Raw genomic sequence first — 16336 nt, forward strand, 5'->3', positions numbered from 1 at the left:
CGTACGTATGTATGACATAATTCTCCACAGACCATGTGTTTTACGATATTCTTTTTTTATCAAAATTCTTTCAAATACTCGTAGGTACTTATCATAATGGTTGATCTCGAATGACTATGGAGAGTCCTGTTTGTAACATTTATGTTTTATTTTTTCACGATATTATTTTTCATCAAAATCTTCTTAAAACACTTATCGCGTAACGTTTTCAATGTATTTTTAAAATATTTATATATAGTTCCAAAGATGATTGATACGATAATTCCTTTTAAATTACTTACTTTGTTATCTTTTCAATGTCTATTTTATAACACACTATGTAGTATCAAAGATAATTGCAACAACATAATAAAAACATTTTCATGAATTGTTGGCATTATTTCAACTTAATACCCTTTCATCAAATTTTATCCCGCAATCCCGCAATCGCAAACCCTAGTTGCAAGCTCTTATGTGGCACTTAATACATTTTTATTTAAATTTAATAACCTTTAATAAAATTGACCGAATCCCGCGGGATTTTTAAATTCTATCCCGCAATTGCAAACCCTAGTTGCGAGTATTTGGAACTCTTGTGCGGTACTTTTATGAAACATTATTGTTATTTAATTTTTTACATTGACATAATATCATCTTTGGAGATGCTGTTTGGAGAGTCTTTTTGGTGAAATGAAGGCGTGGAAGTTAAAGGAATGAAAAAGATTTGAGGGGTGGGTAAGAATCCATCTCTCCAGCTGGGGTGCAAGGTGGTGGGTCGAGAGAGTTCGACTGGAGAAGACAAAGGGTCTCCCTCAACCGGCGCGCGGCGTCTCCCGATCCGGCCTTCCACGTAGCTGGTGGGCAGACGAATCCACCACTGACCTGGACAAACCTGACCTCATGAACCCGGGTACCCCTGCTAAGTTACCAAACGTCGCGAACCGCTTGGAATGACCTATGGCAGAGGTGTAGATTATATAATGAATGGTTTGGCGGTAGGTACCTGTACTGCCTACAAATTATAAAAAAATAAATATATATTTTAAAATTTATTAATATATTTTAAAGTTACTTATTAATGCATACCTCTAAGTTGTCATTAATATTCATAAAAAGTTCCCTTTTCCCGATTTCCTTTTTAAATAAATTATGTAAAAAAACTTTATACTTAATTCCACCGTGACTTTTCGTGGAAAACTTAACCTCAAAGCAATCAGTAGGAAAGTGTAGTTGCGCGCGCCTCACATCGTCTCTCAGTCGCGCGCCGAGCGGCGGCACCGCCCCCCCTCCCTCCCGAGCGTTCTCCAAGAAGCCTCTCGCCCCGAGCCACGAGCCCCGCGCGCCGAGAGCGGGACAGCCTTACACACAAACAGCGGGCGGCCACCCCTTCTCTACCCGCGGACCCAGTGCGTGAGTTTAGTCGAACGGTGACAACATTTTGGTCATTTGTCGGATTTGTGAACGAAAATACGTCTAGTGAATCGATAGCTGCTTTTAATATTATGTTATAATGTTTATTTGTGTCTGACGCGAGTTCTCTCCGCGCGCCGTGCAATCTCAACCAATCTCAGTTTATATGGACCAAACCCCTTTTCGGTGACAGGTGCACATTACGGTTTAGATGAAATCATCTTGTTTTATACTGACCCTATTGATTACTGCCTCGGATACCTGAGACTTGACGTCTGTCATCGCGAATGTGTCAATATTAGGTCAAATCTCGCCCAAGTGTTTGAAAGGTGTGCAATAAACACCGATGTAATTGAAACATTTGAAGAGATTAAAACTACACTATTTCATCAATAGTTCTTTCTCCAAAATACTGTGAGAAATTAAGACACATCTGTCTTTTGTTTCAATTGTATTGGTAGTATTATAAATGTAGGGTGAGTTTTATAAATCATTTACAATTATTTCGTAAGCATATCCATCAAGCATTTTGTTGGTTAACTTGATTTCATTCAATCATCAATTCATATACACATAAAGAAAATATATAAATTGTAACTGTTACCTGAATTTTGTATTATCGTAAGCTCATCTGAAAGAATTATAAAATACATCTTATTACAATAATTTTCAAATTTTATTTATCTGAAAGTATATACATACATATTATTATTATTATCATCAAACATACTAATTTGGTTGTCTGTGATGATGTGCATGATGTGAAATATTTCCGTGTAATATAATGTAACGTAATGCGCAAAATCATTCACTTTAAAAGCGATTGTGGGAACCAAGCGATAAAGTAGGTACCAAAATTATTTTGTTTTAATGATAAGTCTTAATTTACACTTTGTTTAATTTTTGACAGGAAAATTGACAGATCTAAATTAATAAAGATTTTCTAAAGTTTACTAACGGTGTTCGTTCGAAAGGTAAATTTCCGATCCGTCTCTCTAATTAATAAATGCTTTCACCTGAACAAATCCTAAAATATGTATGATTGTAATCAAATTTTGTTTAAACAAAATGAAAGTTCGCCTTCCAATATTTTTTTTACAAATGTTGATTTCATAGTTAAAATTATTTTCAAAGAATGCATTTTTCAAAGCCCGCCAAAACGATCGAAATCTGAAAGGGTACGCGTGACGTCATACGTACCTCGGTCTTGTCAGTTGACAGTAAGACCAATCTCACTCAGTCCGCCATGAAATCAACAAATCCCAATTTAAATATTTAACAAGATTTACAAAAAAAAATATGAACTCTTTTGAAATAATTTGTATACCACATCGGTAACCCGTGTGAGAGTCTTCGCAGCGCAACTTTGCATAAAATTGTCTGCATTCTAATGCACGCAGCCGACTGACCCGTGAGGTAGCGGTGTAAGTTCTGTCAGAACCCACCGACCAAATATTTTTCACTCAAGTTTCTTACTATGAAATCCCATTTTTTTCACGGGTCATTGCTTTCGACGTATAAATAGTTCATGAAATGTCCGAAAATGTTTAGGCGTTAATAAAACATTTTACAAGTTTATTTCTAAATCAGGTGTTGGCAATTTTATTTATTTATCATGTTATTTTATGAATTTCCTCATGCAATGAAATGATTTCCTTTATACCGGGCTGCTTTATCTTGTGGGTTTCCCGTAAAATAACATAATTTCCATATTATACTTAGTTTGCGGTCAGTTTAGTAAGAAGTTCATAACAGTTACTTGGTTCGTGAATAATTTTCATAAATTGAGGACAACTTTGGCCACATTTTGAAAATGAAAATATAAATAATGACCACACAGAGAAGAAAGGATATTGCTAATTTATTAAGAATCTCATAAAAATTATAAGTAATCCCGTTAAAAACGTGATTGCAGGCCCTTAACGAATAAATTGATAGGTTTGCTGATGTCTGAACACGTGTTCATAAAAATCCTCCTATTATCGCATTTCGTCATTACTTATCATCAAGGCAAGGTGTATGAACATGTGTTCCGATTTATTAGGAATTTACTTTAAGTTTATCAGGAAATGGTCTAAAATCCCGCTTTTAACCGGATTACCATTAATTTGAAGAGATTATCAATACTCTTTTTTCTCTGTGTGGTACGCATTATTTGTATTTTCATTATCAAGATAAACTTCAAAACAAAATGTATAATATCCGACAAATGATAAAGTAGGTACCATAATTATTTTATTAGTTAGTAATTCTTTATTTGAAATTTGTAGTTATTTGTTTTGCTGTTTAAACATCCACTACTGCAAATCACTGCATATTACATGGTTTACAGTTGCTGTTTAAACATCCACTACTGCAAATCACTGGATATTAGATGGTTTACAGTTGCTGTTTAAACCTCCATTACTGCAAATCACTGCAGATTGCATGGTTTACAGGTGCTATTTAAACCTCCATTATTGTAAATCACTGCACATTGCATGGTTTAGAGTTGCTGTTTAAACCTCCATTACTGCAAATTGCATGGTTTACATTTGCTATTTAAACCTCTATTATTGTAAATCACTGCACATTGCATGGTTTACAGTTGCGGTTTAAACCTCCATTACTGCAAATCGCTGCAGATTGCATGGTTTACAGTTGCTGTTTAAACCTCAGTTACTGCAAACTGAATGCGCGGTGTTCCCTCTTTCTAACGTGGTTTAAATCATATTTCTCACCGTAATCATCATCACTTTTGGCTCTACAACCCCTGGTGGGTCTTGGCCTCCTCAAGAGTCTTCCTCCACTCATCTCGGTCCCGCGCCAGCTCTCTCCAGTTTCGAAGCTCCAAGGCAGACAAATCTTTGAGGACGTTGTCGCTCCATCTTAACCTTGGCCTTCCCAGGCTCCTTCTCCCTATCAGTCTTGAGCTCAGCAGGGACTTTGGTTATTGATAGCTCCTTAAACAGAGTATAGAGCTCATTGTTATAACGTCTGCGCCAAAATCCATTTTCTAGAACCGGTCCGAAGATGCGCCTCAAAATTTTCCTTTCAAAAACGTCCAGTGCTCGTTCATTCTTCTTAGTTAGAACCCACGTTTTGGCTGCGTACGTAAGCACTGGTCTAATTAGTGTTTTGTACACTAATACCTTGGTGGTTCTGGAAAGCAGTCTGGATTTTATTTGTTTTTGTAGGCGGAAATAGCAGCGGTTTGCATTCACGATGCGCTTCTGGATCTCCTCTGTAGTTTTTTTATTTTTATTTTTTTTTATAGTGAATACCTCACAAGAGTCCCAACTGCTCCCGTCTGGAGCCAGTGAGACTATGGCATCCCCAATTGGGGAATGTTGTGAGGCTGAAGGTAAGTGGGGAAGGGAAAGAGGAAGGTGGGGAAGTTCCTGGCTATTCAGATCTAGTCACTAAACACGGCTAAAGCCATTTGGAGCAACGTTTCAATTCTGAATGGTGGTCTTACACCAGGGCGATACTGGTAGTATCTTCCACTCTGGAACGTGCCGCAAATATACTAAATATTATTTCAATGAATTAATTGTGAAATAACACAAATTAATCAAATAAAATTTATTTGCGCACGCCGGGTTCGAACCCGCGACCTTCGGAATGGCAGTCCAATGCGTTACCACTGGACTATGCCGGCCGTCAAGTAGTGTTGTTATTGTTTGTTATCAGGGAGCCCAGGTATGTGAATCTTGGTACCGTTTCAAAATTTTGGCTTCCACATACGAGAGATGGGGTTTGTTGGGTACATCCTACGGCCATGTATTTGGTCTTCTGCTGGTTTACTACAAGACCCATATTTTTGGCAGAACTTTCAAGATTTATGAAGGCGTCTTGTAAATCATCGGGATTTTTCGCAATTATGTCGATATCATCAGCGTAAGCCAATAGTTGCACAGAGTTGTCAAATATCGTTCCTCTTTTCTCAATGCCTGAGTCACGAATAACTCACCGTAATAAAAAAGTATTAATGAGATGATGTATGAATGCGAATGAGGCAAGAAGTGTGTGCCAAAACCGAGTTGTTTGGCGGTCCATCCTCTCTTTCTACCCCTGCGGGGAAACGGGATGTTGGTTAGTAAGTTAGTAAAAAATGAGGTAGGAAAACTTTTATGAAACCGCGTCAGGCTAAGATATATATCTCCCAAAAAGACTCCACGTAAAGAATGTCTTCCAAAATTGCTCAAGGTTTAATAGTTTCATAAAAATCTAGAAAAATCAACACCTTAAATTAAGGTCACGAATATCTAGAAAAACTTTAATTGACTCCGTTAAAATTGTTCACCAAGTTGAAGAAAACGCATTAATATTAATTATTAAAGAACAAGAAATGCAACTTGTTGCCGTGCAATGTGTTAGAATGTTGCATGAAGGTAGTGCATTCACGCTACACGCAAAGTTACATTTCAATTACTCGTATAAGGTGCATTAAGCAATTACAGGTTCGTGAATAAACCAAAACCACCCTTCAGGATTCTTATTACAGTCATAAGAAATTAAACCATATCATCCTTACTATGAAGCAGAAAATTGATATATAAATATTCAAGGAATATAATTATTTTCCTAAGGGCCTATGTCATCCGCGGGGATGCTGTGTGGTGGGTCTTGAAGATACCATGTTGTAATACCGAGGCAGGCAAATCGATCCACAGCCGAGGTGAGGAACTCAATAACGAGTCGTAGAAACGACTCGGTCCCATGTGACAGATGTTAACCGTCTACAAATGTAGAGCGCGCGTTCGGCGTGTTCCCGACCTTGCACCGGCACGCATTATTGAAGCATAGTTCATCGGAGTTAGTTCATCTTCCATTAAAATACCGGTAGTACAAGGACAGCATACCAACCTGATCAGTGTCAAGGGTTGTCTTAAGCAGCAAAAACTCTCGAACTGTAAGCTCTGACATTGAGCTTTGGACAGCTTTTTCTTTATGGAATTTCTAGATCACTTGGCCATTACCATATTGAGCTATAGAGTTTTTAAAAGTCTAAATTTTTTTATATATAAGTAGGTACGTCATTCTTCCATATTTTTTAATTATTATGTCATATATATATATAAGACAATTAATAATAACAGATCATTAATCAACCTTGATAGTAAACACATCTATATTTTTTTACGTATTATTTAAATCGCAGTCCTGGTGATAAAAATCACCATGCTCTGGTTAGTAACCAGATCTGAATAGCATGGTACCTACTATGATAATCATTCCCATATGATTTCCCTCTCAAATTGAATTCTGCTTTTCAACCAGTGCATCATAGTATGGGGCAATCGAACTTTTGCGTGGCATCAAACACTTTTTATATGAACGTTTTGTCTGTGTAACTCCCACCTTGTACAGGGTGGCGCGCTGCACTTGTGTTTTTTTGGAAAGGGAGCTGAAGGCAGAGGGCATGTGCGGGGGGTGGGGGTGGTCACTGGGAACTTCATCAAAGATCTTTTCACTTGGACAGGTTCAGTGTATATCAAGAATAAAGATCATCGACCGTGGCACACGGAGAAAAATGAGAATTGATAATTTATTTATTTATTTATTTATTCACGCCATGAAAGCTTTTACATATGTACAATGTTTAAGGTAAGCTGACCGGGAGTACAATAATGAGTGTATATTACATCGCATAATAGGCCGAGTACAGACAATATAAGCAAGCAGGTACAATACTAGTTATCGTTGAGATTTGTTATACATTCAAGTAATAGTAGTTCAATAAAAAAAAATCTAAAGCAACGAAAACTAATTGTTTGAATTATTTTAGTTAACATTGCTGATACTCTCTAAATTCATTAAATACTTAATAAAAAAATTATTAATAAAAAAAAAATATACATAAATAAGTGTACAAGATAGGTACTATGAAAGTAGTAGCGTAACAATATTTAATAACATTATTGATGTTAGTAAAATAAATATAAAAATGTAAATGAAATGTTTATTGTTGAGCATGTAAGTATTTAGCAAACCTTTATAATACCAGATTGGGTATTATACAGAACATAGCTTAACATTAGTATAGGAATAAACAAAAACAAGTTTGTTGTAAAGCAAATTTGTAATCAACAAACATTTATTACGCCCGATTGGGTGTTTCATGAAACATAGAACAAATTATATAAAGATAAAGTATGCATTTAAGAAAAAAAGAAAATTTTGTAGAATAATAATGACACAAAATGACAAAATGCGAAAATATTAATATTTTTATGAACACGTGTTACGAAAACGTGATAGTATATTACTCTTTAGCTTAACAGGAAACTTATCAATTCATTCATTGACCCTTAGAAGAGAGCAAATAATTTGTAAATATCTCAGAGCCAAACATAACATTGAAAAATATATGTGAAATAATTTACAGGCATCTACAATGTCAACGTTTTACTAAGGAATTTTCATGGACAATATTGAAATGCATCAAAACTTCTAAACTCTAGCTCTATCCACTGCACATTGCAGTGCACCTAACGGTAGTTATGATGTCACTCAACTGCTATTGTAGTTGGTCGTATCCTAAGGGTTAAGGGCTTGAAATCCCATTTTTAACCGGATTACAAATAACTTGAAGGGATTATTAATAAATTGGCTGGGCTCATTGTTTTCGGTGTGTAATCGTGAATTCAGCAGGTTATTTTACCATGATCTAGGATTATTTTTATGCTTATTTCGAAGCTATTGAACTAGGGGTTGTGTGATTCCAACAAGTTCCAACAAGAGCCATAGCCCACACTTTTGAGAGAAACCTTCGCTCGCAGAGGGGGGACATCTACTGGTCTGCGGTCTGCAAGCTTCCCTGATATAGCCCCCTGCGATTTTTCCTGTTGGGTTACCTGAACAAAAATCGTCACCAGATCTTGTACATTCTACAGGACAATATTGGAGCTCAGATTGCCAATATACCCGTCGTCATGCTTGAGAGAGTGCACGAAAAAGGGTTTCTTGAGTGTGTGGGCCATAAAGGATCACATTTACCTAAAACACATTTTAAAACCGTGTAGGTAATATAAAAGTTCCCATATTGTGTGAAACGTAAAAAAATAAACTTTTGATTTGTATTTTATGTTAATTAAAAAAAAACACAAATGTCATGCGCCATCCTGTATATTCAGCTAGTTGTCAGTTGGGTTTGTTTATATTCAGTTTTCAGGACATTGGTGACAGGCACAGCCTATATCTAATATCTCCTGTCTTCTGCGTGCCATGGTAGGTTCCAAAATGGCATAATTATTATATCCTTAATCCTATTCCCCGTGTTTCAGGATTTCCTTTTTCGTACTAAATAATCCCTTTCAATAGCAATGCGTGACACAATTTGTAGAGGGCACAATGAACTATGTCGTGGTTCATTCAAACCTATATGTTTTTGTTGAAAAAACTAGTTAAAATACTTCAGAAATGCGTCGCAGAAAACAATTATTATAAAAACCAGTAATGCTGTGTTCATATTGGGAGTAAAAAGGCTCACGGCGTTTTTTTTTCCTTGCCAATAGTCGTATCGATGAATGGTCGCCATTGTTGTTCGTGGTTAAAAAATAAGTCAGCAGCTTTTTTTATGTTCAACGTAAACAAGGGATTAGTCGCCTCAATAATTCTTTTCTTCGAGCAACATCACCGTGTCACTTTTTTGAGACCGTCATTGGCTAAAAAAAGAAACCGGGAGATTTTTTACTCCCAGTGTGAAATACATAGGAAATAATAAAAAACACACGCAGTTTTTATGAATGTACAAATGTTCTTACAATAAATATAACAGAGTTCTTATATAGCAAATAATTGAATGAGTATTTTATTGTCTGCTATCATAAACGGTATACCTACACTATACATAATAATGTGTTTGATAGATGTAGAACACATTAGAAGTTGACTTTTATACCCGATTTGACCCTTTATTTATGTGACAACTTCTGCGTTTTTGTATCATAGTGAAAAACAATTTCGCTCTGAAATTAATTTATAATTTAAAAAAATACATACAAGTACATAAAGGGTGAAACAGTTGTAAATCTTGTGGACAGCCAAAATAATAAAATAAATATTTCATTGCATAATATATAGGATTTTCCAATAAGAGGTGTTATTTTGATATTCAATCGTAAAATATCAATGGTTTCGTTGCTTGTGTGGCACGTAGCGCCATATTGTTGAAAGTAAACGTTGTCCAGATCAATACCATCCAATTCCGGCCATAAAAAATCATTAATCATCTCTCGATAGCGCAATCCATTCACCGTAACTGTTGCTCCAGCCTCATTTTCAAAAAAGTAAGGTCCAATGACTCCACTGGTCCATAAACCGCACCAGTCACACGTTGAGGATAGAGAGGCTTTTCAACAATAACTCTTGGGTTTTCCGAGCTCTCGATGCGACAATTTTGCTTGTTGACGAAGCCACCGAGGTGAAAATGGACGTCATCACTCAAGATGATTTGCATTTGATTCACTCAAGTTAATTTTAATAATTTTAATGCGTTTTTGAAGCGCGTATCGTTCCATTTTTATTAATGAAGTAGTTTCTACTTGTCAAATGTCAAAAAATGACAGCTTCAAAAGTAACACCTACCGAAATAGCGGGCTATTCAAAATAACACCTCTTGGAAAACCCTGTAGCATTCCATTCCATTGTATTTCAATTTCGAAGGTGGGTGGGGGTACCACCGCCCCGGGAACAATTTATTGGATAACCAACACCCCTGCCATAGGTCACCCCAAGTGGTTCACTACTACTTGGTGACTTAGCAGGGTGTTCGGGTTCATGGGGTGAGGTTTGTTTAGGCCTTTGTGGCGGATGCGTTTGCATCGGGAGAGACTGGTTGATGGAGACCTTTTGATCTCTCTAACCGTACTCTTTCGACCCATCACCTTGCACCACAGTGGGAGGGATGGATTCATAGAACTGTCGCTCCTGCACACATTGACCTCAGATTCGTGCTCAACCCTTATAACTTTTTCCTTCTCAGAAATTCCTCTCCTTCCTTTCTATAAAAAGACTCTCTACACAGCATCTCCGAAGATGATAAAGGCCCTAGAGATTTTTTTTCCTGAGCGCCTTCTTTTGAAGATAATATAATATGCATATATAAATTTATATTTTATTGGAATATTGTTGTTATACCACTACACACTACGATTCTTGTTGATTCAACATAATGTTTCTAATAAAATAAATCATAAGAACATCGTGATTATAATGATGCTCGTACACACTGTGTTGGGAATGTATCTATTATAACCTTAGAGAAGCAATTCTCTAAGTTACGTTGCTTTTCCGAGGAAAATGGCTGACTTGAACTGACCACCTTTATAGGCCACGAAGCTAGTCACCGTTATTTTATGGAACCGAATGGTGAAGTATATTCATTGTTGTTATGTTCTTGTATTTTCGATACAAAAAGCTTTTCGCAACAGCGCGCAATATTAAATTTTATATCTACGTTATGGATGCTACCGTTTGACCTAGTATCGTTTAGCTTTTAGTTGACTCGCAAAGATGTTGTAAATATCCTTGCTAAAGTTAAAATTTTTCCACATAATGCTCTGAAGTTCGCTCGGCAAAACGAAACCGGTTCAGTCAATGTTAAAACGAAAAGGTTATGTTTATATTTACATGGTTTTTAGTGAAATGAACTTTACGAAGTTATTTTAGATCGTCTTCTTCTATGAAAGGTCAATTATTAGAATTCAGAAGCCCCCGATGGTCTATGTATTAAAATACATTTCTGCAGGTTGCGGGTTCGAAATCCGCCGTATTGCAAAAACAAAAGTATTAATTATTATACTAAATAAAAATACACGCGATGTACTATATACTAATGATCGGAATAAAGTCTATAATGCTCTAATAAAATATAAAAGTATTGGATGGGGATCTTCCTCAAATACTTGCATGAAGCAGCTCGTTAAAACACAAAAAACAATTGATTGATTTGTATAATTATAACGTATATATTATTAATGTTATTTTATTTTATTTATTTACATTAAAAAAATATTGTTTACAAAGGTTTAAATAAAGAAGACTTTTTTAAACTAATATGTATATATAAAGAAAGCAAGACAAAAATATATATTACAGTAAATAATAAGATAAAATACAGGAAAAAAACAGAAAAGTTCCAATAAACTACTTTTCAGTAGTTTGTCGATGGCAACTTTTCACATAAAAATATTAAAAAAAGATAAAACTTATTTCAGTGATAACAATAAAAAATAACAATTTGTTTTAAAATACAAAAAACATATACACAACAGTGATAGTATCTACCAATAGTTTGTATTAGACTCTAATACAAACTATTTCTTTCAGAAATATAATATAATACATGTTTCTTGATGAATTAAATAACTCGTGTTCTGGGAGGGAGAATTATTGTTTGTATGTACGTGGGGCAAAAGTAATGTCAGAAGGTGAACGTGTGATAACTTTTGTAAATGTCATTGTCCTTTGATATGGAGAATTAGTTCACAATGAGCAATGGAACGATAATCACTTGAAGAACGCGGAATTATTGTTACTGCTTATTTGACCAATTTCCGGTCTATTGTTTTAACGGAACGTGAATTTCTTCATTGCTTTCATAAATATGTTTTAATGACATTATTATTATTTTTATTATATTTTATTAATGTATGTTTTATGAATAAATATATTTAGAAGAATTTTACAAATTATATTTTTACTCCATTAATGGAGGACTGAACGCAGTTGGCGCTAACAAAAAAATGTCCAAAGAAGCGAAGATAGCAGTCCACAATGGAGTGCTGGTACCTACCCTGATGTATGGAACTGGCAAAGAAAGGATGAAAGTAGATTGAATGCTGTTGAAAAGAGATCCCTGAGGCGTATGTGTGGTAAAACCATGTATGATCGTGTGAGGAATGTGGAGATCCGCAAAGGGTGCAAGGCTGATGTAAGCGTAATGAGTAAGATCAAGAAAGGGACGCTTAGATGGTTTGGGCATGTGGAGCGAATGAGCGAAGAAAGGAGTGTAAGGAGAATATACGATGCAAATGTGAATGGTAGCCGGGGACGCCCGAGGAAGACATGGCACGACCAAGTGAATCAGATACTTAAGTCGGTCCATGTCAAGAGTCAGAACAGTAGAAGAGCATGTATGAGAATATGTGTGAATGTGAATGAGGCAAGGAGTGTGTGCCAAGACCGAGTTATTTGGCGGTCCGTCCTCTCTGCCTACCCCTGCGGGGAAACGGCGTGATGGTTAGTTAGTTAGTTAGACGAATATTAAAGATACGTAGGATAGTATAATTTTATTCACAAACTCCTCCCTAGAGATTCCTGTTCAGGACTGTAGGTTGTCGTGATGGTTTTGTATCATGATTTCCCCATCTTATATTTGATAATTTCCTCGTCTTAATTTTTGTAGACTACAGTTTCATGTTTTTTGCTTTCTTTGTCTTCATGTGTGTTGATTTCCTCAACTTCATTGATTCTCTCATGTTCATGTTTGTAGACCTCATTTTCGTGTTTGTTGGCTTTATAAGAGCGCTCTTTTGTATGTTGTAAGGTTAGTTGTTGTTCAACACACCTTATATGAAACATACAATATTAAAACTTTTTTATAAAATAAATGTAAGATTTACCGTTAGGACAGATCTGCCATGGAATTATTGTGCTAGTTTCATGTTTCCCTGGTTTTAGTTCGTGAAGTTTGAAAATTTTATAGACATATTAGGATCTTAATTATAGCGAACTTGTTTTACTGCCCGGCTTCGCCCGTTTCATTACATGACTTTTTTTAGTGGCAATGAAACAGGCGAACATAATTGCGTTGACCTAGTATATACCTACCTACCTAAGCCAAGACTGAAAATGTTCCGCAACAGTCATGAGTCATGACGAAGGTATAGTAATATATACAAACAGAGCTCATATTTAGGTAGTTTTGCTGCTTCAGACAAATGAAAAGATTTCTGCTTTAAAAATTATGAGCTGAAAATACTATTTTTTGTATTTCTTTGGCATTCACTATGTAACAATTTCTAGACATTTTTTGTTTTTAATGAGTTTTATTATTCACAATGTACATTTGTTACGTATAAATTTATTAAATTAGCGACCGGTTTCGACACGTCCGTGTCATTAACTAGCTATTTTAAAACTAAATTTTTAAGTGCAGAAATATGGGGTTTTATTTAGTTTGGTTCATTGGTGGGAGGGGATTTGAGGGAGGGGGAGGGTGTTGAGAGGGAAACGGAGGGAGGAGTCAACATAACGGGAAACATTGTCAATAGAGGTGATTTGCAAGGTGCTATTATTTTATTTACTATATTAATGCTTGAATTAATTTTTTGTTGATTTCTAATGTTTCTAATGCGCACAAATTAAAATATTTATTAATGTTAGAATGTTTAAACTTTGTTTTATCCCGGTTGAAGCTATGGCCTGTCTCTATCAAATGATTAGCGAACTCGGAGAAATTATTATTTTTTAAACAAATAAAAAACCCCATATTTCTGCACTTAAAAATTAAGTTTTAAAATAGCTAGTTAATGACACGGACGTGTCGAAACCAGTCGCTAGTTAAATAAAATTTATACGTAACAAATGTACATTGTGAATAATAAAACTCATTAAAAACAAAAAATGTCTGAAAATACTAGACCGTAACTTTCGTACAACAACTACTATTTGCACGGTCTGTGCAAATTTTGTTACCTCAAAGCTCACCTTTAAGAGCTTTTAGTGAGGCACACATGTATTTAATGAATTAAAGTCACATTACTTTATTAGATATAAAATCTGCATGTTTCGAGAGCAATGTTCTCTTCATCAGGAGTCGTAGACATACTACAGTTAAATACAGCTTATTGGAAGCGTGGTTCGAGGGGAGGCAAACCCAATTCGGTAGGAAAATTATAATATAATAACAGAACTTGAATAGGAGATTCACAGAACCCGAAAATGAACGTTGAAATTTAATGAATTGTTCAAATTCTGTGAAACAATCCATCCTAATTTGATTATTGAAAAAAACGAACATTCTAGCACTATGAATGAGGCCATTACGTTCCATAATATAATGTTATTGTTATTGCTGTATGTAAGAGTTCCAGATAATTTTAAAACAGTATGAACCTACTTTAGTATGCAAATAGAAATCCGATATTCAGACCTTCTATTTGAACGGGCCGATTTTTGTTTGTTATTTTCAGTACTCATAAATTGAAAAAGGTCAGTCCTTAGGGTAGGAACCTATATAGTAGACATAGTAGGTATGTATGTACCTTGCACGGTCACCTTCATTAATGAAATTGCATCAAAATCAATATATAGAGCTACAATCAGTATTAATATCTCGTAGAAACTTGTTCCACTATTAAAACGCAATAAGCGGTGCGCGTAGACCGAATCGGTAGTTTTAGTTAGACTGTTGGGAGAGTTGGAGGTCAGTTGGAGGTAAATAAACGCTCACTATTTTTTTTTCATCTAAATATCATAAATGATTCAAAAGCTTTTAAAATAAAATTGTAAGAACGTGTGTCTGACGTCTTGTATGAGAGAGACAGCGTGAAAGGTTGGCCAGCGTCTCGTCTTTATCACTTGTTTTCCGAAATAAATACACTGTGTTATTTACAATCTTTTGATTACTATTCCGCTATCCAAATATCGCAGTTAAATATTAAATGTAAGAGATCATTACAGAAGGCAAGGACTCGAATTAATGGTCGAAAGTTAACTTCCTTGTCATAAAAGGAAGGACTCGTATTAATGGTCAAACATTAACTTCCTTGTCATAAAATGTAAGGACTCCTATTAATGGTCAAACGTTAACTTCCTTGTCATAAAAGGCAAGGACTCGTATTAATGGTTAAACTTTAACTTCCTTGTCATAAAAGGCAAGGACTCGTATTAATGGTCAAACGTTAACTTCCTTGTCATAAAAGGCAAGGAATCGTATTAATGGTCAAACGTTAACTTCCTTGTCATAAAAGGCAAGGAATCGTATTAATGGTCAAACGTTAACTTCCTTGTCATAAAAGGCAAGGACTCGTATTAATGGTCAAACGTTAACTTCCTTGTCATAAAAGGCAAGGACTCGTATTAATGGTCAAACGTTAACTTCCTTGTCATAAAAGGCAAGGACTCGTATTAATGGTCAAATGTTAAATTCCTTGTCATTAAGGGCAAGGACTCGTATTAATGGTCAAACGTTAACTTCCTTGTCATAAAAGGCAAGGACTCGTATTAATGGTCAAATGTTAACTTCCTTGTCATAAAAGGCAAGGACTCGTATTAATGGTCAAACGTTAACTTCCTTGTCATAAAAGGCAAGGAATCGTATCAATGGTCAAACGTTAACTTCCTTGTCATAAAAGGCAAGGACTCGTATTAATGGTCAAACGTTAACTTCCTTGTCATAAAAGGCAAGGACTCGTATTAATGGTCAAATGTTAACATACTTATCATAAAAGGCAAGGACTCGTATTAATGGTCAAACGTTAACTTCCTTGTTATAAAAGGCAAGGATTCGTATTAATGGTCACACGTTAACTTCCTTGTCCAAAAACTCTCGGTTAAACATTTTACACCATTTGAATGAGACTCAAATACACCCGAACAGGACTCTATTTGTAATATTTTTATTGGAATCTCTCGGGAATGAGTGTAGGATTAGTGCAATTAATCTCTACGGGTAGACTCTTCGAGTATTAAATTTGTTCAGCCATTGATGAAGATGTCTGTAGTATGGCATTTTGTAAGAACTAATAACTGTAGGTATCTCTTTAGTTGAATGTTACTGTATTGCTACGGTATTCCCTGCCGCAATTTGCCATGGTTTGTAAGTTTGTATGTTCACTTTATACTTTCGTTAAAGGTTACGGTATTGAGCCTATGCTAACTTACTTACTAAAGTTTAATGACCATATATAATAGGCATGCTGGTTTGCAGGGAATCCCACGTTTTATTTACGCATTG

The 16336-nt window shown here is 35.5% G+C and overlaps 1 long non-coding RNA gene across 1 annotated transcript in view; it reads left to right on the forward strand.

The window, feature by feature from the left end:
- Positions 1-1399: 1399 nt before the first annotated feature.
- Positions 1400-16336, forward strand: part of LOC149419378 (uncharacterized) — a 165725-nt gene continuing 150788 nt past the window's right edge. The window contains exon 1 of the long non-coding RNA XR_016302878.1: positions 1400-1582. This is a non-coding gene — a long non-coding RNA (uncharacterized LOC149419378). The remainder of the gene's footprint in view (positions 1583-16336) is intronic.

The sequence above is a fragment of the Hesperophylax consimilis genome, chromosome 12 (genome assembly GCF_061612785.1).
Source record: "Hesperophylax consimilis isolate HC1 chromosome 12, BYU_Hcon_1.0, whole genome shotgun sequence".
NCBI lineage: Eukaryota > Metazoa > Arthropoda > Insecta > Trichoptera > Limnephilidae > Hesperophylax > Hesperophylax consimilis.